We start from the raw sequence: 25,890 nt of genomic DNA on the forward strand, positions 1-25,890 counted from the left end.
CGGAGGTGCAGCCAGGGCTGAGGGCACACGCTGGGCCAAGAGGGCGGCGCGGGCTGGCTCCTGTCAATCACAGCAGCTCAAGCCCGACTTGCCGTCCTGGCAGGCCGGCCCCAGGCCCCAAGCCCAGGCCCCAGCCCCTGGCTCTGGGTTCAGATCCAGCTCCTGCGTCCAGCTGTGAATGAACCCACCCGGCCGAGTTCCTCCAGCTCCACCAGAGCTCATGCTGGTGCGGAGGAGGGACCCTCTGAGCCAAGGCACACCCGCCACTCAGCTCCCTCTGCGTCACCCCCCCGCGGGCCCCTGCTGGTCTTCCTGCTAGGAAGGCCCTGGACCAGAGGCAGCCAAGCCCAGACCCACCCTGGCTCGGCTCGTGGAGTTATCCTGGGACTCAGTTTGCTCATCTGCACAATGGTGAGACCCCAGCACCACTGTCTCCCTAGAGCCCTGGCCTGGCCACAGGGGCTCCGGGACCCACCCTCGCTGCCCCCCACCCTTCACGTCCTCTGTCCTCACGGCTCCCCTCCCTGAAACAGGGAGGCGCTCTCTGATGATGCCCAAGGCCAGAGGTCACTCATGCAGCCCTGAGTCCCCCTCCAGGTCCTTCCTGGACACCTGTTATGTCTGTGAACTCCATTCACTAATTTCTGAGGCCTTTGAGACAATAGGTTCTGGGAGAGATCTGGACCAGCCGGGTGCCCGGGACCCAGAGCATGCGGCACTGCAGGCGAAGAAAGTGTAGAGACCGGCCATGGCCAGACCCTGCGGCCACAGCAGCAAATGCATGGATGGACGGATGGACAGATGGCATGCCCTGCACAGACTGAGGGAGCCTGCTGTGCGACCTTGGGCAGAACACCTAACACCTCTGAGCCTGGGTGAGCCCAACCTGACAATGAGAACCATCAAAATCTGCTGTGTCAATCTGTGGCCCCATGTCGCTAACGCACACCCGTCCAAGTCGGAGCTGGGCATGCCCAGGAGCTCAGCCCGGGGACCATTTTAAGAACAGCCAGGGCCAGCTGGGAAGGACTCGCGTCTCCCAGGCCCAGCTGGCTTCTGGCCTGGGTCCAGCCTGGCCACAGCCACTGGTCCTCTGGGCTTAATATCCTTGGCGCAAGGCTGGAATAAGCTGCCTTTCAAGAGGGGGACTTTATTTATACGCCCATGCCAGCCGCACTCCTGCTATTAGAAATTTCATCGGCTGCTTTGATTTAGGGCTGGCCACGAGCTGCCAATCGCCGCAGCCGCCCGCGCCCACTCCGCCGGCCGGTTCCGGCTCACAGCCGCAGAAAGGAACATTATTTAATTTCCCGCCAGTGGGCAGTGGGAGCCTCCCCCACCTCCCGCTGGACGTATTTATTTAATCCCTCTTGGAAACAGTGTTGGGGGCGGGTCTGAAGGTCAGCCCTGGGGACCCCGCTAATCCCCCCAGCCTGAGGACCGAGAGTCCAGGGGCCCCGGGGGGTGGGGCCGGGCCTGGAGAGAAATCTCAGGGGGACCCAGGTTGGGGGTCCAAGGACATCTGCCACTCGCTGACCCTGCTGGGCCAGCAGCTGAGCCCCAAGAGAAGCACCCCTGGGCCAGCGGATCTGGGGTGGGATCCAGGCACCAGGAGCAGGGACAGCCGGAGGGCTCTGGGAAGGGACAGCAGTGACTTCGGCTGCACCAAACTGCAGGTTGAGGCTCAGGCCAGCAGGGGACCCTGGGTAGAGCAGGCCTTTCAGAGCCAGGCGAGGAAGCCCGGGTACTGCCACCCCAGCCCTGGCCTCTCCTTGGCTGGGGACCGCTTCCCGCGGGGCAGGGGCGTCCACCCCCAGCAGCCCTTCCTGCCCACACTGGACCACGCCCCTGCAGCCCTCCAGTGGGCTCCCGGGGATCGGTGATTGACAGGGAGAGGGGGCGGGCACCGTCACACCTCCTCCTTGCAGCCCCTACTGGCCCTGGTGCGCGCCCTTCCTCCAAGGGTGCCTCCCCGGGAAGCCCTCCTCGACCACCCTAGGAAAGCACCCGCCCCTCTCCACCTTGTCCACCAGGTACTTCCTTCCCAACGCGTGTCAAGAGCCGGGATTCTCCATTGCCCCCTGGTTTTGTCGCCCTTGGCCTGGCTAGAGAGGAAGCCCTCGGAGGAGGCCGGAGGCGGTGCCCATCCTAGTCTTCTCTGTGGTCCTTGCACACAGTAGGTGCTCGACAACTGTCTTTGCAATCAGTAGGGGATGCCTCTTTGATGGAAGCCTATTCCAGGTGCTATGTCACTCCCCACAGAACCCTGCACCAGCCTGGTTTCTTTGCGTGTAGGACAAGCAAGCCAGCACTAAAGAAGTCACGCGTCCATTTTGACAGATGGAAGATGGATGTGCAGAGGAGACTGAGCTGCAGATTTGCACGACACCCAAATCTTATTTCATCCTCCAAAGAGCAGAGCAGGTTAAGAAAATAAAAATTCTCTGGATCTTTTCTTCCATCTATAAGGGCAGGGACACCCCAGAGGGGTGACAACCAGCCCCTCCTGGAGCCAATACTATCTTAAGTGTTTAAGGCAATCTACAGAGAAAAGCCTCAGAATGGGCTGGAGCAATCAGAGAGGGCTCCTTGAAAGAGGTGACTTTTTTTTTTTTCTTTTATAAACGTTAAAACAAGAAATATGAGAAGAAGCAGGACATTCAAAATGTTTCATGACCCATCAGCCCCGGCTGTACGGAGCTTAGAAAGTTCTTTTGCACAAAACACCACCAAAACAGAAATATTTTATACTTCATCTAATGTATAATATGGTGTTTGATGGGTAATAATTTTCCCATGCAAGGATTCCAAATTGCCAGATTAAATACAGAAGAGGGACCGGGAGATTAAATATAGAAAAGGTAAAAATAAAGGAGATAGAGAAAGAAACCCCGCACAAGGAGCTGGGCTGGTGGATGGGCTGGGGTGGGGGGTACTTTCCCCCGGCAGCCGACTCCCTGTAGACTGAGTCCAGGCCTCTGCCGGTGGGACACGCGGCGGCCCCGGAGTGCTAATTGTCCGCGAGTTCTAATAGGTGTAATGTTCCCGAGTGTTACGTGTGCATTAATTAAGTAACACTGCATTTAGCTCCAAATCGTGCACAAGGCGTGTGTGCTGTTTATACTGCATAAATACCCATGCAGTTACCAAGTAGCAGCCTCGGATTTCTCCCTGCCCACTGCAATCCACAGAGGCCTCCTGGGAGAATTGGGCAGGAGGTAGAGGGAGCAAGTAGGTCAGGGGGCGAGGAGTCGCCCCTCCCCACCCTCCAGGACAGGGGGAAAGAGGCACTAAAAAGACGCTACCTATATAGGGTAGCCAGTGAGCTTTGAAGCCAGACAGATGCAGGTCGAAATCCAAACACATTGACCGACTTGCTGTGTGACCTTGGGCGACTGAATTCGCCTCTCTGAGTCTCAGTTTCCTCATCTGGAAGGGCAGAAACTAGGATCCAACTCACAGAGTGGCTGTCAAAGGGCAGTGGGTTGGAAATTTGGTGGAAAGTGCTCAGTGCTAAGAGTTTCCTAACGGGTGGGGGTGACGTCATTTCAGCCTCCTTTTGTGATGGATCTGGGATTCGCTAAATCGGGGTGAGACACATACCCCGCCTCCCTAGTAAGTTTCCTGGATTCGGGGTGCACCAGGGCTGTGGGGGGGCAGGAACCACACCTGCTCCGGGTGGTGCTGAGCGAGAACCTCGCCTGGTCAGGAGGCGAGCCGGGGAAGGGAGGGGTTGTCCCCAAATGAGAATAGCACAGAGCTCAGGGTCACGGTCCACTGGTCCCCGGGGCTCTGAGCCACCCTCTGTGGACAGGGTGATGGTCCCAGGCCAGCCTCCGCGAGATGAACTGGGGCACCAAACCCCATTACCACCGAGGGAGGAAGCCACTGGTCCCCGTGGGTCACTGTGGGGCTCCGGTCACCATATCTGGCCTCCGGTTCAAAGGCCATCCTTCCCTCTGAAAGGACTTGCCCAAGGACACCTGGACATTGGGTGGCAGCTGGATCTGGGAGTCCTGACTCCTGCCCCGGGTGACCACGGCCTCGGGCTCCTTGGTCCGTCTCCCACACTGACAAGGCTGGTTCCTTTTTGTTCCTTTCTTGCCGCGTCTGTTCAGGGGCTCGGGATTCAGGGGAAACCAACTGCACGTGCATAATTTGGTAATTATTTCCCGTGCTCCTCCTCGCGGCCGCGCCTGCATACAGATATCGGAATTTGCATAAAACAATCTTGCGGCTTCCCGGGGAGAAGACGCCCAGGTGGGGGCGGGGAGGTCTCAGGTTGGGGCCACCTGTCCCCCCCTCTGTCCTGGGCCACAAAGGCAAACAAAGGTAGCCCGTGGTGGCTCGGGGTGGGGTGGGGGGAGACGTGGCCCTGGGCACCCACAGCCAAGGAGAGAGAGAGACAGCCGGGACCTGGCGGGGCCCCGGTGACAGGAAAATCACCCACGGCAGCCGGGAACCCTCCCCATTAGTATTCTGCGAGCATCTCGCTCAGAAAGGATTAATGGACTCTGATGCTTAATATCCTGGAGAACAATTAATTTGCCCACAGGTTTGTCATGGTTGAAAGTCAAATGCTGGAACAGATCGATGCTCGGGCGGCAGGCTCGCGCCCAGGAACCTGCAGGAACAGAATTCTAATGTGGGCATCCTGGGTCCGCCTCCCGTCCCCCTCACCCACTGGCTAACGCTCTCAAAGCCACGTTGTTCTCCCTGCCAGCCTCAGGAGCCACCGTCCCCTGGGGACGTCCATTGTGGGATGAAAGTCAGCCGTCCCCTTTGGGGGCCTGACCTGTGTTTTATTCTGATTGTCCTCCCAGGTGCCCCGCGGGACCCTCCTGCCTGGCGGGAGCCCCCGACGTCTGGGTGTTGGGGGACCCTGCTGGGGTGCCCCGGGGCTGTGCTGACCTGCCTGCTGGGGTCCTGCCATTTGCTGATTCCCTGGCTGCTGGCCGTGGACTTGGGGCTGGGGAATCGATAGGCTCTCAAGGAACAAGGGACGTGGCTTTGTTTAAAATCATTCCCAGCCGCGGGAGGGAGGAGGCCACCGCAATCTGATCCTGGCTGGAGGTTTGGAGGTCAGGGTTGGGGGCTCCGCGGGGAGACAGGGTACCAGAGGGAGGTGGCCTAGAGCACAGGCAGCGGACCCTCTCACCGCCCACTCTGAGTCCCAGGAGGCCAGGGTCAGTCCAAGTCCCCGCGGCCTGCTGCGGTCTGGGACCCCAGCCTTGACACCACCCGGGCACCGCAGGGCTCCCTGGGCTGCGTCTCCTCAGAGTGTGGCCAGGGCCAGCAGCAGCAGCAGGCTGGACCCCGAGCTCAGCAGGGCCTCGTGGCAGAGTCCCCGACCCCGCTGGCCATTCGCTGGAAGGGCTTGTGGACAAGGGGCTGTGGGGCCTTCTGCCTGGGCCCCGAGACGGAGGCGGCCCCCACAACCCCGTGCCGTGTTGCACGCGGGCCCCGGGTGTCTCCTGGGCACGTGAAGTTGGGAAATGACGGATTTAAAGTCCCACGTGCCAGTCCCCCACCAGGAGACCTGGCCAGGGCCACCCTGGTCCCAAAACTCACAGGGAGGCCCTCAGGAGACTGGTCGAGGCTGGACTCAGGGCCAGCCAGGGAGGGTCAGCCCAGAGGCCCCATGGCACGTGGGCCCGGGCACCACCCTGCCCAGCCCTCCCCACCTCAGATGCCCCCCCCAGTGTCAGGAGACACCCCCTCGCGAGGTCCAGGATCCCTGGGAGCCCCCCAGAGACCGCCACCTTCACTTGATATAACAAGGCGAATCCGCTCTCCCCGTCCCCAGGCCTGGGGACAGAGGCCCAGAGGTGGCAGGACTGAGCCAAGGTCGGGCCTGGGACTCGGGTTCCCAGGTGAAGGCTGAAGTGGCAGGTGAGCCGCAGCCCCAAGGCGAGGGGGCTCAGCTGGGAGACCCTCTGCCCCAACCCAGAAGCTTGCAGGGAGGGCCACTCAGCCCCTGTCCCCAGAAGGCCCCGTGGGCACCCAGGCTCCAGAGGGGGAAGTGGCCGGTCTCCAGGTCCCTCTGCCCAGGTGTCTGGGCCCTGCTGAGGGGGCTTCAGGAAGTGGGGGGAGGGGGGGAGGGGGAGGAGGGGGAGACAGAGAGGGAGAGAGATGAGGGGAGGAGGGGGAGGGGAGAAGGGGAGGAGTGGAGCAGGGGGAGGGGGAGGAGGGGGAGGAGGGGGAGGGGGGAGGGAGGAGTGGAGCAGGGGGAGGGGGAGGGGGGAGGAGGGGGGGAGGAGGGGGAGGGGAGAAGGGGAGGAGTGGAGCAGGGGGAGGGGGAGGAGGGGGAGGGGAGCAGGGGAGCAGGGGAGCAGGGGGAGGGGGGAGGGGGAGGAGGGGCGCGTGTCACGTCCTATTGCCATCCTGGTCCCCTCCGCAGAGGAGGCTGAAGTCACCTGGCTGGGCTGGCGTCACACCTGGAGGGAGGCTCAATCTTGTGACAGCCCTCAAGAGGCGGGTCCCCTGTGGCACTGCGCACCGTACTAATAACAAATCTACTTATTCAGTGGGGACCCTGTGCCAAGCTGCCTGCTGAGAGATGCCTGACCCCTGAGGGGCCTATAATGAGACCCGTTTTACAGATAGGGACCCTGCAGCACAGCCTCCGGGGAGGGGACTCTCTTGTGAACAGCTGTGGGGGGTGGGGTTGGGCAAGGTGTCCCTCTGGGCTGGCCTCCAGGTCCCTTAGCATCCCACAAACCAGGGGAGACGATCCAGTTGACATAGCTCTCTTTCCAGGTAGGGAAGTGAGGCTCAGAGAGGGTAAGCAACCTGCCCTGGTCACACAGCCTGGGAGCTGAAACCTCCCCTTAGTCTCAGAGAGCCAGCCCAAGGTGACCGTGACGCGAGGCAGTATTTGTGGGGGGTTTCAGAGAAGGATCAGTGGCACTTCCCCAGCCCAAGAAGATGGATCCAGAACGTTCCCACCCACTCTCGTTCCGGCACAGGTGACTTCCTGCCATATGCTCGACCCCAGACTGAACCCGCAGCCCCCAGACACACGGGCTCAGCCAAGGAGGCCTCCAGGACCACAGCTGGGGCCTGCTGTGTAGACACTGAACATCTGGCTGTTGCTTCCGGAGCCGCACGGGCCACGGGAGGGCGGCCCCCAGGAACCCCTCGGTCTGGTGTCCCCGGAGGCCCCGAGCCTGGGTCTGTCCCCAGGCACTGGACACGGAGGCAGGCCGGAGCTCAGTGTGCTGCTGGGAGAGGCGGGGGGCACCCTTCCTCCCTGGTGGGTGGCCTGGGCTGGGCAGGGCAGGGGTCTCCTCTCGGGGAGCTGCAGTTTCCTCTTCTGCGACGCGGGGACCCTCAGATTCAGACCACGCCCGGGGTCAGCGCCCCCAGATTCAGACCACGCCCGGGGTCAGCGCCCATTTCAGATGACAGTCACCTGGACGTGTCCCCCACACTCGGCTGAGCCCTGCCTTACAGAGTCCAGGGTCCGGCCACCAGAGAGGAGGGCACAGGGGCTCCGGCCGGGTTCCAATACCAGCCTGGCTCTGCGGTCCCATGTCTGGGGACAATGACCCGGGGACCCCACCTGTCACCTGTGCAGCGGGTGCAGCTCCCATGTAACAAGGTGCAGGCCCGAGGCCCTGGTCAGATGAGGTCCGACGGCCAGGGCGAGTGCTGCAGGTACGTGGTCCAGGTCCCCGCTTTTGGCCACAGGCCCTGGTCCCACTGCGGGAACATGCGGGTGCCTCTGGGCTGGGTCCTGCCATCCACTGAGTGGCCTCTGGCCAGCAGGGACTCGGTGGGACAAGGGGACAAGGGAGAATGCCAAGTGGGGCCAGCCTCTCCGGATGTGGCAAAGGAACCAAAGGCAGCTCTGGGGTCCCCGGCCCCAGGACACTGCAGACAGGCCTGGGCGACGCCGGGGAGACAAGACGCCATCATCCTCCAGGCCTGCAGCGCCCGCTCGGCGATTAGCGCTTTGAAGGGGCGATAATGGCGCTCATCAGTCTGGAAGCCGCGTCCCTGTCCCACTGCCTTCCACGGGGCCACCCAGAGGCCAACCTAGGAAAATCCAGCCTGGGGAACGTGGCCCGGGGGACGTGGCCCGGGGGACCCGGGGTGGCCCAGGCCTTGTCCCCACTGCGGACAACTAGGAAGAACATGGAGCCTGGGACAGAGGGCTGGGGTCCTGGTTTCGCGCTCTCCCTGCTCTGTGCCCCCAAGAGCCTCAGTTTCCCATCTGTGAAGTGAGTGTCACCGTGAGAAGCAGCTCTATGACGTGGTCAGTGCTCAGGAAACTGCAGGCACTGGGCATGGTAAGGAGGCCAGGAATTGCCACTTCTGTCCCCAGACGCCTGACGCCACCACTTCTTCGGTGTTCTGTGTATTTACAGCACGTCTCAGTGGAGATTCAGCTTGGGAGAAGGTGACACAGGACCAGCTCCAGCTTAGAGAGGCCACAGGTGACAGAACACAGTCCCTCCCACACCCGCCAGGGTCAGTTCACCTCCCTGGCCCACCATGCCCTGCCGCGAGAAGCCTGGTACCCTCTGGGTCTGTTCCCCTTCTGTGCCAGGGGCCGAGGATCCCACCCGGTGGAACCCAGGGAACACAAGAAGCAGTTTCACCAGGTGCGGTGGTGCCCGCCTGTCATCCCAGTGGCTCGGGAGGCTGAGGCAGGAGGATCTCTAGCTCAAAGCCAGCCTCAGCCACAGGGAGGCCCTAAGCAGCTCAGTGAGATCCTGTCTCTAAATAAAACACACAACAGGGCTGGGAGTGGGGCTCAGTGGTTGAGGGCCCCCGGGTTCAATCCCTGGTACCAAAATAAATAAGTAAATAAATAAAACAAGCAGTTTGCAGTAAGCCAATGCAGGACCGCCCTGGTGCACAGCAGGAGATGGGTACAGGCTCGTTTTGATCTCTTCGCCCCAGGATTGGGCCTTGGACTCTATTCCAGCACTCACCAGGCTCTACCCTCGGGGGGATGCATCTTGACTCAGATGACCAGCTTCCTTCATACCCATCTCCCAGACGGTGCTCAGGAGAAGGAGCCGGGAGCCAGGGGTTCGGGGTCTGAGTGGGTTCAGGGACCCCCAGCAGGACGCACCTCGGAGCCTCAGTTTGCCCATCTGTGAATCGAGGCGGGGGAGACGGTCAAGCAGGGTGGTGTCCATGAACGGAGTCTCTTGTTGCCCCTACACTGTGACCCGTGGCCACCCCTGGGGATCTTCAGATGAATGAGACGGGACACAGGGGTCCCCACAGCCCCCTGTGGCCACCACAGATGCACAGAGTCAGGACCTGAGGTTGACCCAGGCCCTTCTGCAGCCTCACCACCGGCTCTGAACGCCCCCACGTGGGGGAGCGCATCCGCCATTCGTCCTGCAGGGACCGGAGGGACTTCCAGAGCCAGCGCAGGGACACAGGCTCTTGCACTGTCCGTCCCCAAGGACGTCCCCAGAGATGCAAGAGCTGCAGCCTTCCCCGTCACGGAGGCTCAGAACGCAGAACAAAGGGCAGGTCACTCCCTGCAGGGCAGCGTGGCCCCTGGACTGGAGAGGGGGTGAGGGACCCGGAACCTAGTCCCAGCGTCTGGGCGACCCCAGCAGGACTCCACCCCCGACAGAACAGCTGGCGGGAATCATCTGTCCTTGGGAGGTGCGCCATCCCCACGGCCACCCACGGCCACACCTGGAAAGCCACCCCTGGCTCTCACGTGACCAGGGTGGTAGGCGGTGGGCAAGGGCCGCCCGTGGCAGGGGTTGAGTCGATGTCCGGTCAGGGGCGTCACCCCTGTTGGCAGCGGTGATTCAGACATCCTCATGAGTCACGTCCCTTTGCAGTCTTGTAAGTGTCCCCAGTGCTCATCGCCAACCATGCCATCACCCTGTCCTGAGATGATGTCCGGCTCGGTGGACGTAGTTCTGTGATCGATTGGCAATGTCTGCAAGGAGTGTCACACTAGAGCCAGGGCACGGTGGCCATCCAGCTGCTGGATTCAGAGAACACTCCAGAAAACACCCGCTCAGATATTTGTCCTTGCGGGTGACCATGCTGTCAGCGTGACTTCGTATCTTTAACGCACAGCCCTGGGCATCATGTGACAGATGGGAGGGAGGGAGGGAGAGGGACAGAGAGGGAGGGAAGAGGGAGGGAGGGAGGAGTGAGGGAGGAGGGAGGCAGGAGGGAGGGAGGAGGGAGGGAGGGAGGAGGGAGGCCTGTGCTGGGAACACCTCCATCCAACCCGCCGGGTCCCCGGCCTCACCCAGTGTGACCAGCTGCTGGTCCCAGCCACTCTGCTCTGGCTCCACCGCCCTGTGGCACCCGAGCCCGGCCATTCGAGGGCTGCTGCCAGCCAGGAACTGGGGCTGCTGGGATACCAAGGCAGAGTCTGTCCAGCAAGAAACCAGCTGCTGTGTTGGGTCCCTGGCTCCAGGGGACCCCGCTGGTCTGGCTGAATCTCTCAGGCCCGTGTGGCCACCCAAGACCCCCGTCCAGGCCCCGCCTCCTGTCCCTGTCCAGTGAGGAGGCCCGACAGCGGGCCCGGCCACCCTCAGCTCCCCCTCCCTGGGTTCATCTTGACACCTTCTCAGAGCACGCCGTTGACAGCATAAGGACCCGCAGAGTCCCTTCCCCGACCCCAGGGCCCACGACGCGCTGCCCCCCAAGGGTCTTGAGGGGGAGTGTCCTGGGTTCCCCACGTCATCCCGAGGGACCTGGGGGGGGATCAGGTCACAGAGAGGAGTGATGACAAGGCAGGGGGTTGGAGTGGCAGTGACGGGTGTGGACATGGGGGACAGTGACCAGGGCTGAGGCGGTCCCCAGAGGCTGGGAAGACAGGGCTCAGAGGGAACGCAGCTCTGTGCCTGGATGTGGCTTATGAGTGTCCCTGGAAGGTCCCCTGCCAGACGCTTGGTCCTGGGACGGTAGGCCTAAGAGAAGAGACGCGCTGTTGGAAGTGGGGACCTGGAGCCTCACGGGGGTCACGGGCCCCACTTGGAAGGAACTGGGGTGGTGCTCCTGGGACTCCGTTTCAGTTCTTTTCTGAGGTGTCATGAAGACAAGCTTGGCCCTCCTGGCCAGCTCTGGCTTCCTGTCTCAGCACGTGGTCCCTGCTTCTCACACATTGTCCCATCAAAATGCCACCTGGGGGTTCCTGCAGACCTGAGAGAGCTGGCGCCGTGGGCTTTCCATCTCCAAAACCATGAGCTCAATGAACCTTTTTTAAAATAAAGTACCTGGCCTCAGGTATTTTGTTACAGTAACAGAAAACAAATCAATACAGCAGTCTGTTGAAAGCTCAATTTCAGCCTGCAAGACCCATCTCAGACTCCTGACTCCCAGAGCTGTAGAGAAGAAGTCCATGTTGCAGTATTTGTCACAGTAACCACAGGAAACTGGCCCCGAGGACATGATCTCATGCACTTTCTAACATTGCACAAAACTTTTGAGGGCAGACACAGTTCCCTCCACTCCACAGGTGAAGACACCAAGCTTCAGAGGAGGGGCCTCCTGAGCTCACTGAGCTCTGTGACGGGGCGGGGGCCTGGTCTCCGACTCTCATGCCTGTCACTGCCTGGCTATGCAGCCGCTCTTGACTCGGCCAGCCCAGCTGGCCCTGCTGCCCCCAAATGTCCTTCCTGTCCCTCCCTCTTTCTCAGTCTGGTCACCTTCATTTAACGGATGCTCAAATATCTGCAGAGCACCTACTACGGCCAGGTGGGACGTGACTTGGACACTGACCGAGGACCCCTGGGGAGAATGGTTAGGGTTAGGGAGTCTGGGAGGGAGAGACGGAGGGTGGGTGGACGGGTGGGGGCGAGTGTGAGTGAGTGTGAGTGTGTGAGTGTGAGGACCTGGTGCGTGGCTGGGCTGGTGGGCAGGCGGTGTACGGATGGCCTGCAGGTGGGTCGATGGGATGAAGGGAGGTGGACAGGTGAGCGAGGTGCTGGGTGAGGGGACTTTAGGACAGCGGGTGGGTCTTGGGTAATTAAACAGTGGGTGAGAGGGTGACCGGTTAAGAGGGACACCAGATAGACAGGTGAATGGACGAAGAGGCCCAGGATTTGCTCATGGGAGAGAACCGCGCATCTTCTCCCCACCAGCCAAAGGGTCATCTCTGGAGCCTGGCCCTGCCCTGCCAGCTTCCCAGGTGGACCAAGAGGGCCTGAGCCGCTCTCTGTCCTCCTTTCCCGCCACCCCATCCCCCGTGTCACGGCCCAACAGCTCCGCCAAGCTCCCTGCATCTGAGGACCCAGGACCCTACATAGCTGCCAAGCCACCGACACCCAGGGACCTGGGACGAGGACCATCTGGCCAGGGTCCCCTGGACACTCCAGAGGCAAACCGGGAGCAGGGAGTCCTCCTGAAAGACAGGCGCTCGGCAGCTGGTTCTGGGGTGTCCTCCACCAACCAAGGAGGCTGGGCCAGAGCGTGACAGGGACGACCCCGGACACGCTCATTCCAGCACTCGCTCTCGCCCACCAACCACCCACCCACCTGTCCATCCATCTGTCCACCCATCCTTCTGTCTATCCACCCACCCACTCATCCCTCCATCTGTCCATCTACCCATCCACCCATCCTCCCGTCCATTGTCCATCTGCCCTTCTGTGCATCCATCTATTCATGTGGTTGGCATTAGTTTGGCGCCTGCTGTGTACCAGGCACTGTGCTGGGTGCTGGAGGCCATAGAAGTTCCACTTGGAGCTCCCAGCCCTACAGCCCCGTCCTTGGGGGCTCATGGGCCCGCTGGCCGACCTTGCCCGGGGAGGAGGAGGCCAGCAAGAGGAAGCGGAGTCGCCGTCTCTGGCTCCCCCTCCCCAGCCCTCCAGAGGAGCAGGCAGGAAGGCACCAGCTCAGGGCAGGCCGCCAGCCATGTCCCACCCCGAGCGCGCCCACGTGTGCAGCGGGCGCTCCTGACCCCAGGCCCTCTGCAGCACCACCTGGGACTTCCGTCTCACCAGGTCTCGGGGTCTCGGGGCGGGAGGGGATGGCACTGGAAAGTCCCCTTTGCCTTCGGCCTGCACAGGGGAGATGGCGATGGCCGAGTCGGGCACCCGCTGCCTGCGCTGGGCACAGGTGTCCCCCGCTCCTTCTCCCGTGCACAGCACCCAGCAGTTTGCAGTGTGGCTGGCAGATGCCATGTCCCATCCTGCCAGACGGGACTGCCCCAGGGCCACGGCCATTTCCTCCCGAGACGAACCTGGCCTTGGCAGGACGGGCTCCAGAGGGAAAGGCAGGAACGGGGCGGGGGGGGGAGAGTTGGGGAGGCACCTGCCGTGCGGGAGGCTCTGTGCCAGCAGCGGGCACAGGTGACCTTCTCTGTTCCTCCCGACAGCCCTGGGGGTATGGCCCTGAGCTTTGCGGGGCTGTGAGGAGACCAGAGTCCGGAGACGGATGTCATTTGTTCCTTGCAGACACAGGGAGTAATGGTAGCAGCCGGGGTCCTCTCCCCCCTGGAAAACTTCAGCAGCAGGTTCCTGTCCTCCCTGTTCCCTTGTCCCACTCTTGCTAGGCACCGTGGAGCACGCCTGTCATCCCAGCAGCTCGGGAGGCTGAGGCAGGAGGATGGTGAGTTCAAAGCCAGCCTCAGCCACAGCCAGGCCCTAAGCAGCTCAGTGAGAATAAAATAAAATACAGAATAGGGGGGGACGGGGCTCAGTGGTCGAGGGCCCCTGGGTTAAAAAACAAAAAAAATCCACCTCTTCCTGCCCCTGGGCCTTTGCATATGCTGTTACCTTCCCGGGGTGCTCTTCCTCACCGCACCACCCCAGCCCCCAACTCTCAGCTGTCAGATTTCATCTCCTGTGTCCCCTCCTCCAGCAGGACCACCCTGACCCCCAGCCAGCCTCAGCTCCCCACCGCAGCTGCAGGAGCTGTCCATGGTGCTTCCTGCCCACCCTCTGTGCCCACTGGCCCCAGAGCACCTGCGGTGGACACTGCTTGCCATGGCCAGCACCCAGAAACGAGCGCTTCCCCTGATTTCCTGCCTCAGGGTTTTCAAAGCTCAGACCACGCCCCACGGATCCTCCCAACGTCCCCAGCCGCGTGGGTCCCAGGCGCCCACAGGCACCAGATCCAAGCCCGCTCTTCACTGACGTTTCCTGCCCCGGCCTCCCCGACTCCGTCCCCTGGGGTCGCCTCCAGATCCACTCCTGTTCCCAAGTCCGGGTCTCAGGACTTTGGGGGAACCCCACCTATGGGCGCTGTGTCCAGCACCCAGGGGCCTCTGGAGGGCTCCTCCCCTCCTGCTGGACGTCAGCTCCGTGAGCAGCCCGCCTCCCTCGGGCCTGGCCGGGCCACGTCACCACGGTGCCACGTGCATCGGGGACGATGAAGAAGGGAATGAGCGCCTCCTGGGCAGGAGCTGAGAGGGCAGCCCCGGAGGCCAGCACCAGGGAACGTGGGGTGGCGGACGCCAGCGGTGGACCTCGCGCCCCAGAGAGCCTTTGAGGCTGGGGATCCCGGAGTCAGGAAGGACACTGGGGCTGCCGGGGGCCTCGGGTCAGCACCAGAGGGTCAGGCAGGGGACAGACACCAGTCGGGAGGAGGGGGAGGGATCAGCGGTGGCCAAGGAGGGCCCCGGGTCTGACCCGACCTGTGGGCGGCTGGAGGCCAAGGCCAGGCTGGTCGGAGCTGAGGGTGGCCTCCACGGCAGCCCAGGTGGGCGGGAGAGGGGCTGCGTCTGCAGGAGGGAGGGCCACACGGAGCAGAGTCCCGGCTGTGCTGTCCCTGGTGCCGTGTGGACATTCCCCTCCTCACAGACCCGCTGCGCCCCACCCAGAGACCCTGCAGCCCCCGCCCTGCTCTGCTCCGGGCAGGTGCCTGGGGCCACCTGGACTTGGCTGGGGGACCCCAGGAGCTGCAGGTGACCACTCCTCGGTGGCCCAGGGACCCCCAGTGGGTGAGGGCCAGCTGCTCAGATGGACTCTCCTCGTCCACCCTCCTGCTGTCCCCTGGTCATCCGCCCAGACACTGCCTCCTGGGCATCTGCTTCCTGGGCTGGCATAGGTGTACCTTGGAGGCAGGACTGGCCCCGGCTGGACCTTAGGGACTTCAGGGAAACACAGAATCCGTGCAAACCGTTTGTTCTCAGATCCCTCCCTGCCTGGCACCCCAGGTGTCACCCTCCACCCCCACGTCACCCTCACTGTCACAGGGACCGGGGTCGGGCCCGGAAAGGCGGTTGGCTGAGGCAGGAAGACCCCTCAGCTGGTCCCCTGAGCAGCAGACCGGGATCTCCCGCAGAGTCCCCCGTCCCCAGGCTCCTTATGGGAGCACAGGTGCCCGAGTCTGCCCCTGGAGCCCACCCCTGGACACGGTTGCAGTGGAGATTAACTTTCAGTGTGAGCTCTGGAGGGGACGGACAGTCCCACAGCGTCACAGGGAGACGCAGGTTTGGAAGACTCGAGGTGTTTCCCACATTCGTGGTGTTGGTTATCCACGCTGCGTAACAAACAGCCCTGAGCAGACTTCAAACAGCAGCAGCGACAGTCTCATGGTTTCTACAGGTCAGGAAACCAAGGTCACCTGTGTCAGGGTCTCCCCACACCCTTTCCCTTTGACCCAAGGTGATTCTCCTACAATAATAACGAAAGTGAGCATGCGTGTGTGGCCAGGATGTGTCCGGCAGAACCCCAAATGCATTTCATAATTTAAGTCTGAACCCCACGTTGACGTTGATAATGGCAGGTGCTGTCATTATCTCCACGGAGATGAGGAAACTGGGATTCCAAGATGTTGAATGACTTCGTCAGGGTCACCCGCTAGGAGTGGCACAGTCAGCATCTTAAACATTGTTTAGCTCAAGACTGACTTTTTTTTGGACTGGGAATTGAACCCAGGAGCACACTGAGCCCCGTCCCCAGCCTTATATTGTATTTTATTTAGAGACAGGGTCTCCCTGAGTTGCTTAGGGCCTCACTCTTGCTGAGGCTGGCTTTGAACTGGCTTTGATCCTCCTGCCTCAGCCTCCTGAGTCACTGGGATGACAAGAGTGTGCCACTGTGCCCAGCTCAAGTCTGACTCTTAAGTAGAGTCCTGGCCACCTTGCCTGAGTGACTGGCACATGGGACAAGCGTGCTGTGTGGAACTCTGATCTCGTGGACAATGAGGCTGGGCAGATTGGACTTGAAGCCTCATAGCCTCCCCTCCCAGCCTCCCCTCCCAGCCTCCCAACCTTGGGAGCCACCTTCACTCCCAGGGACTCTAGTCCCACTTGCCATATGGAGGAGGCACTGTGTGGGGTCAGCTGCCCTGAAACTCAGCCATCTTCAGACCCACGGGGCACAAGCCAGGACCAAGGGCATTGAGGAGAGCGCCCCCTGCGGCCCCCGGGGGTCCAGGCACACAGCGCGGGGAGGAGGAGGGTCCGAGGGCAGAGCCGTTCCCTCCAGCGCCGTGGGAGGTTGTGGAAGGAGCCAGAGGAACACGGGAGGGGCCAGGCGTGGACAGACGGCAGCTGGGGGGAGGCAGTCTCAGAAGAGCAGAGCCTCTAGGGAGGCCAGGGGAGAGGGAGGGGACCACCCACCGCTGGGGGGAAGGGTGGGAGGGCAGAGGTGGGGGACAAAGGGCGAGGGCACAGAGACAGAGGACGGAGACCCTGGGGATGGGCACCTGGAGCAGAGGCATGGAGGCCAGGGCTGAGGGGAGGCCAGGGCTGAGGGGAGGCTGGGGGGACACCCCTGCCCCGTCCACGGCCCTCCCTGTGGACGGGGCAACAAGCACACGTCTGCTGACCGCAGACCCAGCGGAGCCCGCGTGGTGACACCTGCCCCGCCCACACCTGGCGCCTGGGGCTGGGGGCCGAGGTTGGGGCGGGCAGAGGTTGGGGGCTCAGGATCCTGCCTCCCCCAGCCCAGATCTCTGGCTCCTCGGCCTCTTTCTCTTTTCCCTTTTTTCTCTTTTTTCTCTTCCTTTTATCTCACCCACCTCGTGCACATCCAGGCAATTTTTTTTTTTTTTTTTGAGGAAGAAGTCCTTGGAGACGGGAGACCGGGTGGCGATAAGCCGGGAGGGAGGCCACCTGCGAGGTGTTATCCGCTCCCGGTGGCTGCCCGGCCTCCGATTTCTCATTTTGATGAGGAGCGGCTGGAATTGGATGTGACCGAGGGGGACACTGCTGGGGGGCGGGGGGAGGATGGGGGCAGGCTCGGCCTCCACCCTGAAGGCCAAGGGGAGGCCGGGCAGCCGTGGGTACCTGTGCGGCTGCACCAGCCCCTCGGGGACCCGGAGCCCCCAGTGGCCCTGGAGAACGTTCCAGAGTCACTCTTCTCCCTCCCACCTCTGCGCGTCTACTCCTCCTGCCCCCCTCCCCTCCCACCCAGCGCTGTTGTGGTTTGGGGTTTTTGTTGTTGTTGTTTGTTTTGTTTTGCTGGTTGGTAGGAGGTACCTGGGGTTGAACCCAGGGGAACTTGACCCCTGAGCCCCGTCCCCAGCCCTATTCTGTATTTTATTTAGAGTCAGGGTCTCACTGAGCTGCTTAGGGCCTCCCTTTTCTGAGGCTGGCTTTGAACTCAGATCCTCCTGTCTCAGCCTCCTGAGCTGCGGGGTGACAAGCGTCTGTGTCCCGGGTACAGAGGGCGAGGCCTGGAGCCAGCTCCGAGCTGCAGTGGACGCTCTGCATTCGGGGCCTCCTTGCCATCAAGTGGATTCAAATCCAACGCCTCTGGGTCAGTCCTGGTCCCTCGGGGGTGGCTGAGAGAGTGGACGTTGCCAGGGGCAGGTGGGGAACGTCTTCAGCTCCACAGGACACGAGGTCTCTGTCCCGCGCCCCCGGCCTCCTCGTGGCACCAAAGCAGGGAAGGGATAGGCAGAGGGCGGGCAGCTCAGGGCGGCTGTAGTCCCCAGGCCCCGGCCAAGGACACGCCTTTGCTCCCAGAGGGCTGCGCCCAGGACACCCAGTGCTGGGCAGGACGCCTGGGAAATGGCCAGGCTGCCCCTTTTGCCTGGGCGACACTGTGGCCATCTGGTGGGCAGGAACCGGTGCTCATAGGGAGGTACCATCATCCAAGGTCGTGGGACTCGGAACCTAGGGCCAGCTCTAGCCTGCTCCCTGCCTGCCTGGCGTCCCACCTCCGGTCAGGGGTGGACTTCCCTGTGTCCTGGCCAAGCTGGGCAGCTCAGACTCCCTACAAGGGAAGACCAGGTAAGAGAGATACCCTCCCCCGCATCATCCATTAAGATCATGACTGAGAGAAAAGCCAGGTGCCGATGGCGTCGGTGAACTAGAAGGCCGTTTCTCACCCACATCACTGAGTTCCAGGGACCCGGGCTGTCTACACCTGTAGATGCTGCGTTTTCTTTAAGGTGCACCATGGCTGCTTGAGCACCAGCCATCACGTTCACATTCCAGCCAGCAGGAAGGGAAACAAGAAGGAAAAACGGGCAGGTGATGGTCACCAACTGCATGTTTAAAATGTGTCCTCGAAGATGCCACTGCCCCATTGATCAAAAGTAGTCACCAGGCCACACTGTTACAAGGGAGGAGGCTGAGGAACAGTTTTTATCTGGGGGAGGTCACATGCCCAGGCGAATATTGGGAAGGAGAAAAGGAACTAGGGGCAGGCGACTCCTGGTCAGGGGGTCTCCCGGCGTGGACGGCTGTCAGAGGGCCCCTGCAGGAAGAAGTCACTACCCACCAGGTGGCCAGGACAGTCTGCCGGCCACCACGCTGCCCTCTGTTCCTGTAGATAGGAAGAGACATAACAGAGGTGGCCAGAGGTGACCGGAGGTGACCAGAGGTGGCCAGAGGAGACAATAGAGATGGGAACTAGACAGGGATAGGGGAGGCACCAAGGGATGAGGACGGACAGGTGACAGAGAGAGAGGAAGTGGATGGGTGGACAGACGGACAGGTGGACAGACAGGTGACAGGTAAACAGCAGTGGGTGACTGGGCAGGTGGTGGAGGAGAATGGGTGGGCAAACAGATGGACGGACAGACAGATGGTGGGCACAGTTAACGGGCCTGTAGATGGAGACAGACGGACGAGTCCGTGGGTGGTGCCTGTGCCTGTCCCTGTCTCCCCGTCCCCAGCTGCACGGAGCAGGGCACGCTGTTCCCCGGTGTCCCTCCTGCCCTCCCGGGGACTGTCCCTGGCTGTGGCCTCCAGGCCAGGCCCCTGTGGCAGAGCTGCGGGCCACATCCCTGAGGTGGGGGGGTCTGCTCCTGCAGGAACACCGGGGGCCACAGCTATCCTCCAGGGCCTGCTGGGTGGACGTCTGCAAGGCCAGCAGGGCAGAGGTGGGTGGCCCTGGGGACCAAGCCTGGGCCTGCTCCACAGCAGACCACAAGGGACAGCTCAGACCCATGCCCACCTGGGTTCCACCTCAGCTCCCAGCGGAGCCTAGACGTGACCTGGGCAGGTCCCTGAGACCCCGTGTCCCCACCTGGGAATCGGGGCAGCCTCAGCGGGACCCTGGCACCGTGAGGCTTGTCCCCAAGAGGTGGGACCCCTAGGGGCGCTGCTCCTCATGAGGGTCCTCGGAGGCCGGCCTGACCCCAGCCAGGACACGGGGCTCCTGCCCCCCAGCGGGTCCAGGGGGAGCCGGGAGCTCGGGGGACAGGCAGGGCTAGAGAGGCACCTCTGTTTGGAGCGAGCCCTGGGACACTGGAGCCAGGCCTGGGTGACAGCTGCCCTGTCCCCAACCATGAGGGTCTTCAGTCCTATGCTCGGGTGCAGAAGCACATCCTTGTCCCCACAGCGACAGTCCCTCAGCTGCCTGGCTACTCGTCTCAACAAAACTGTTCTGTCGACAGGAAAGCTGAGGCCCAGAGAGGGCAGGCCGCTGGCCCAGGGCCACACAGCATGTGTGACCAGTCCACAGGATCCTCTTCTCAGTCCTTATTCAGGAAAAGGACCAAGCCCGCCCCACGGACACGGAGAGCCCTGCCCGGGGACGACCCCACGTCTGCTCCTGCGCCAGCCCACGGATGAGGCCTGGATGAGGCCTTCCTCTTGCACACGGCCCCTGACAGAGCGCCCCTCCAGAGACGCAGGAGCCTTCCCCAGCCCCTTCGCGCCTGGATCCCAGTTGCCATAACGACCCGCGCAACTATTTATGTGAAATCTTGGCTTCCGAGGCCGCCGAGCGCCGCGCTCCGCAGTCGGACACGATCCTCTCCATAACAACACGTTTTTTTAATCAATTTGGGTCTCGGATTCTTTTTTCTATAAACACACATAAAATATGTTGTGCAGAACCTTCCGGAGCCAGCAGAGCCGCGCCACGTTCAGCCTCCCTCCCCGACCGCCCCCAGAGATGCTGCGTGAGTCACAGCGGGGACACGGACGGCCCGGTCAGCTGCTTGTTCTGACGCCTGGTGAATTGTTTCCGTCCCTCGTCATCTGGAGTTGGGGACAGGTCCTTCGTGAGGAGGCCCCAGGGCCGGTCAGACTCCGACCCTGGCCACAGTGGGCTGTGTGTCCTTGAAAAAGTTAACTCGGGTCTCTGGTCCAGAGAGGGCTGCAGTTTGGTCCACCTGAGTCCCCTGTCAGAATTGGACGGGGGTGTGTGGGGGTGGCAGGGTCCCCGAGGCAGGGCCCTCCTGTCTGGGGTGTCCTGTGGATGCCCTGCGGTCCCAGCCATGCCTGTTTGGATTTTCACAGACAAACCCTGTTTCAAATTTTCTGTTCCAGGCCGCGCGTCAGCCTCCGAACACGCTGTTCCCGTCGCCTGGAATTTCCCGTTTGTCAACCTGTCAAACTGACACGCGGGCCGCTCTGTCCAAGGCCGGCCCCTTAATGGCTTTGGAACAGGAGGCCCCGCGAGCTCGTTTTGCAACCGACCTTGTGAGACGTGCGGCGATGCTGGCCAGGCTCCGCGTGGGCATGCTCCTGCCTCAGATCACTGCGTCCTGCACCGCACTTGAAGCCCGGCGTTGCTGTGACCCCCATTCACTGAGTCCAGAGGGGTCGTCCAAGGCTGTCATGACACCCCGGTGGCAGTGTGAGCTACCACTCCCAGACCTTGCTCCAAGTACCGTTCCTGGGCTCCCTCATCCAGTCCTCACGAGATGGGACGATGGTGATTCTCACTTTCCAAAGGCACAGAGAGGTCAGGTAACCTGCTCAAGGACACACAGTAACAATGAAGGAGCCCACCCAGACTCACTATGGGGTCCTCCTAGGACCAAGCCGAGCCCTTCTGCTGCCTGAAGAGCGTCCTCAAAGGAGATCTGCAGAGCTGAGCAGCCACCTGGTCTGGCCCGGCCACCTGGCGACAGCAGCCCAAGCCCCCCCCCCCCCCCCCCCCCCCCCGCCCCGGAGCTGCTGCGCCATCCCGGAGTCCGGCTCCCGTCCTGCTGCGTCCCGGCTTCAGCCTCAGCTGACCACCGGCTCCTCCAGGGGGGCCTGGAGCCCTGTTGACCCCTCAGGCAGATGAGGTCCCCTGGGCTCCCAGCCGGCCCTGCCCTGCAGAAGCCCGTCACACTACCCAGGAGCCAGCCCGCCTGCCCCACCCGCCCGCAGCAGAGGCCAGACTGTGTCCCCAGCTGCTGGCCACGCGGGGAACACGGCCAGGGGGTGGATGGGTGGGGGGGTGACGGACGTGGAGATGATCAAGGCCCAGGGACCGAAGGCCAGGCTGCTCCCGGGGTCAGGGGCTCCTGAGCTGCCCCCTGAGGGTCTCCGTGGAGCACCTGGTCATAGAGGCGCCATGGCTCAGGCTCTAATCGTGGCAGAGCCTGTCTGTGCCTCTGGACTCTTATTCTAGTGCTCACTTGGTGCTGGGTGACCCCCGACCCTCCTCTATCATGGCCAATCCTGGGTGGCCTGGGCCTCGTTCCCATCGGTACGTGCACCCCCAGATCTATCATGAACACGGACCGGTCCGTCAGAGATGATAAGGTCGTGGGACTCTGTGTTCAGGAATGGGTGAGTGCCATTACCCAGGGTGGGCCTCACGTGGGTTTCTTTTCTTTTTGTGGGGAGCAGTACCGAGAATCGAACCCGGGGGCCCTCGACCACTGAGCCCCACCCCAGCCCTATTTTGTATTTTATTTGGAGACAGGGTCTCACCGAGCTGCTGGCTTTTGCTGACGATGGCCTCGAACCCATGATCCTCCTGTCTCAGCATCTGGAGCCACTGGGTTCACAGGCGTGCGCCACCACCCCGGCCTCAAGCGGGTTTCTGATATAGGGATGAACTCGTCCTCCCGCTCTCTCCAGGCCTTCTGGGCCCTGGAGCTTGGACTTCCCCATCTCCAGAAGCAGAAGCCAAAAACATTTCTGTTCATTATACATTTTCCAGTCTCGGGTGCTCTGTTATAGCAACAGAAACAGACTAAGACCAGAGGGAGAGGAGAAAGAAGGGGAAAGAGAGAGACAGGGAAGACTGGGACCAAATTTATTTCCAGAACGTGTTTAACTAAAGCCAGAGAAAGGACATTTTCATTTAAAAGTGCCAGTTTGGGGACACCGCACAGAATATTTAAGCAACAATCAAATTAGACCCATTAAGGCAGGAGAAGTCTTCTCAGGAGGACCAAGAAGGATAATGACAGTAGATTGAGCTATTCTCAACCCGGTCACCCTCTTCCACATGCGCCTGGCCCTAGTCAAGAAGCAGCGCTGTTGACCTCAAGGTCCTTCTCTAAGAAGTGTCCTCAAGAAGCCACTTGAAGAGGCCGCAGACACTGCCCGAACGGGCTCCCGTGCAGTGCGGACACGAGGCAGCTGGGGCTGGAACCAGCGAGGTCACCATCTGTTTCTGCAGACCCTGGGACGATTTCGCCACCAGGAACTGCAGGACCGGGGCGGGGCCGAGGGTGCCAGCCAGGTTTGGCCAACGTGGCCACGTACGAGTCATCGGTCAGTTGGGGGAAGCCTCAAGGACAGAAGGGATCCGTGAAGTGAAACCATAATCTGAGCTGTATTCTAGGAAGTAGTGGCACTGAGGTTTTAAAAAATTCAGGAATCAAACTTTCAGGGTTCCAACACGAACTTCTAAGCTGTGTGGCCTTGGTTGGGTCTCCTGGCCTCTCTGTGCCTAGACCTGCTGATCTAGTCCTGAGTTGTTTTACCTAAAATACCGGGTGGGGGCGGTCCTTCTTTTCTCCCCTCCTCCGCCAAGGGCGTCTCAATTGGCTCCCGCCTCCCTGACTCTCCGTGGGGATTGGACGACACTGGCCCCACCCACCAGCTCCAGAACTCGGGCACGCTCCTTAGGATTAGCCAATCAGCTGATTCCACACCTTTGGCTACACTGATTGGTCAGAATCAAGCTCTTGACTGAAGCCCACCAATCAGAACTTTGGAGGGTCCTGTCAGCCAACGCCAGGGGGCGCTACTGCTGCGAGTTGTAACGGGCGCCAGCCCCGCCCCTGGCCCCGCCCCCGCCCCAGCTGGGGCCTCCGTCCGGGAGACCCGGGGCTCCCCAGCGGACCGCCAGGTCCAATGCCCTTTCCTGCTGCTGTTCAGCCGTGATGGTGACCAGGGACCTGGAGCCTGAGGGACCCCGTTCCGATCCCAGGCCTGGCCCTCCCCACCTCTCTTCCCGTCTCCCGACTGGGAACTGGAGATGCCCGGGACCCGGTCCTCAAACGTTCTGAGGATTCAGTGGAGTCCCACGCGCCCGGGGCTGGGCGTTCGGCTGGGCCTGGCCTTGGGAGCCTGCCTCCGTGAGGGGCCTGCGTGGCCGTCCCTGTGTCCTCAGTGCGCGGAGCAGGGCTCCGCGTGGAGAGGAAGGGATGCAGGAAGGAGGGACAGACCACCAGCCCCTGGTGACGCTGACAGGTCTGCGGCTTTCGCTCCAGAATCAAGGAGCATTCAGAGAGAGACACAAGACCAGATGCAAGCCCTTCACTCTACAGCGCCTGAGCCCAGAGAGGGCGTGCCATTTCCCCAGGGTAACACAGCAGGGTGATGCCTCCCCCACCCCCACTTGCCCAGCCTGTCTGTAGCTCCCCGGCACCTGGGCCTCCTTCACCTGCCCGGCCTTCCGCCCCTCACCTCCTCCAGGCCTGGGTGCTCCCCTGGGGGCGCCTGCCCCAGCTGGGCTGGGCTGCCTCCCTGGAGACTATCCTGGGGCCCCAGGCCGGAAGGAAGGAGCAAGTCAGGACCAGGTGGAAGGTGCTGGGGAGAAAGCAGCGCTGGGGTGCCGGTGGGGAGTTCTTTGTAAGTGAGTCAGAAAAACAAGCGTCTGAATAACACCAAGAATCTCTTGGCGGGGGCTCAAGTATGCAGAGCCCGGCCTCCAGCCTCAGCCTGGCTTCCTGTAGCTCCACTGCACCCTCGGGCCCACTCGCTCGCGCTGTGCTGCCATTTGGCTGGCACGCACCCCTGCTGTGCTGTCCCCAACCCCTCTGGGGGCCCTCTGGTTTGGGGATGGCGGGGTCCCTAACGCCATTCCTTCCTTGGTCCTCCAGGCTCGGACTTCTGAATCCCGAGGTCCCTTCCCTGCTGTGACTGGGGTGGGGGCGGGGACAGGGCTTGGGGGCCAATATTCCAATCTGACCATGAGCTACAGCCTCCTCGAAGCCCACCTGGGACAGGAGCTCCGGGGGATGTGGTTGGGGGGGTGGGGGTCCAGGGAGGCTGGGGACACTGCAGTAGCCGAGGGCTTCTGCTGTGGGCCCAGGGTCCCTGACCCGTGGGTCCCACAGGAGCCTGCCTGGGAGTCCCTGCAGCCGCAGGGCAGGGAGCTGGGTGTGGCTCCTCCAGCTCCAGGGGCTGTGCCCAGCCCAGGGGGATCCCCCCCGGGCACTCAGGGCTGAAGCCACCAGGTGGGCTGACGTGGGGGTGGGGGATGCCCAGAGCATCTGCGCCCGGCACATGGGGAGCAAGGACCGTCCGGCTTGTTCCTGGGCTTCCCCACGGCCACAGCAGCCTCCCGTGGGCCCAGGACCAGTACCTGTCACAGGTGGGCAGGTTGAGGCACTGGCCAGGGAAGGGCCCGGATAAAAGCGGGAGGCCACGAGTCCAGGCCTTTGCACTGGATGGCCCAGTGAACCCTCTCCTGATTCATTTTAGGACATTTCATCATCTTCCAAAAAAACCTTCCTGTCCTCCCACTCACCTCAGCGTCCTCAGTCTGTAGATGGGCTTTTTCTGGATGCTTCAAATGGATTCGTACCATATGGACCCAGCTGGTCCCATCCCTTAGCGTCAGGTTTTCAAAGCTTATCCAGCTTGTATCGTGGCCTGGCCCTTCGTCCTTTTTGAAGGCTGCATACTATTCCACTCTTTGGGGAGACCGCATTTCATTGGTCTGTCAATCCGTTCATGGACGGAAGGCTGTTTCCAGGTTCGGGCTGCTGTGAGCAGTGCTGGCTGCGTTTCCCTGTGAGCAGAACACCCGGAGTGGGGTTGCTGGGTCATCGGTCCCCTCCAGGGTACGTGACTTGAGGGCTGCCAGGATGTTCTCTATGGCGGCTGCGCCCTCTTCTCCCCCCCCCCACCAACTTTCCCAAGGTGCCATCTGTTGAGCCGGGGGCTGTGTCACCTTGTGTTTCTGTCCTCCCCACAATCAGCGTGACATCACCTCATCTTCCAGGTGAAGAAACTGAGGCTCAGAAACGCAAAGCCTCTTGTCCCCGTGTTCGGGGACCCCAACCAGCCGCCCGGCTCCGAGCCCTGCCGCCAGGGCTCAGCCTCCGTCCCCACTGGGGCTGACACTGTGGAGACTGAGACGAGCCCTGGGCACCGGGGACCCTCCCCCTCCCCCTCGTGTGACAGGTGACCCTGAGGGCACTCACCCTGGGGCTCGAGGGGCAGGAGAGCCCTGGGCTGCAACTGGAGAGGCCCAGCCTCCCTGGGGAGTGGCAGGGACACAAAGGTCCTCTGTCCTGCCCGTTGTGTGGACACAGCTGGCCTTGCTGGGCCCCTCAGGCCAGAGGGGGCAGGGGTCTGCGGAGCAGCTGGGCGGCTCAGGTTCCCAGGGCGGGGGACCGAGGCCACCTGGAGGGGCT

This window comes from Callospermophilus lateralis, chromosome 1, assembly GCF_048772815.1.
Source record: "Callospermophilus lateralis isolate mCalLat2 chromosome 1, mCalLat2.hap1, whole genome shotgun sequence".
In the NCBI taxonomy this organism is placed as follows: domain Eukaryota; kingdom Metazoa; phylum Chordata; class Mammalia; order Rodentia; family Sciuridae; genus Callospermophilus; species Callospermophilus lateralis.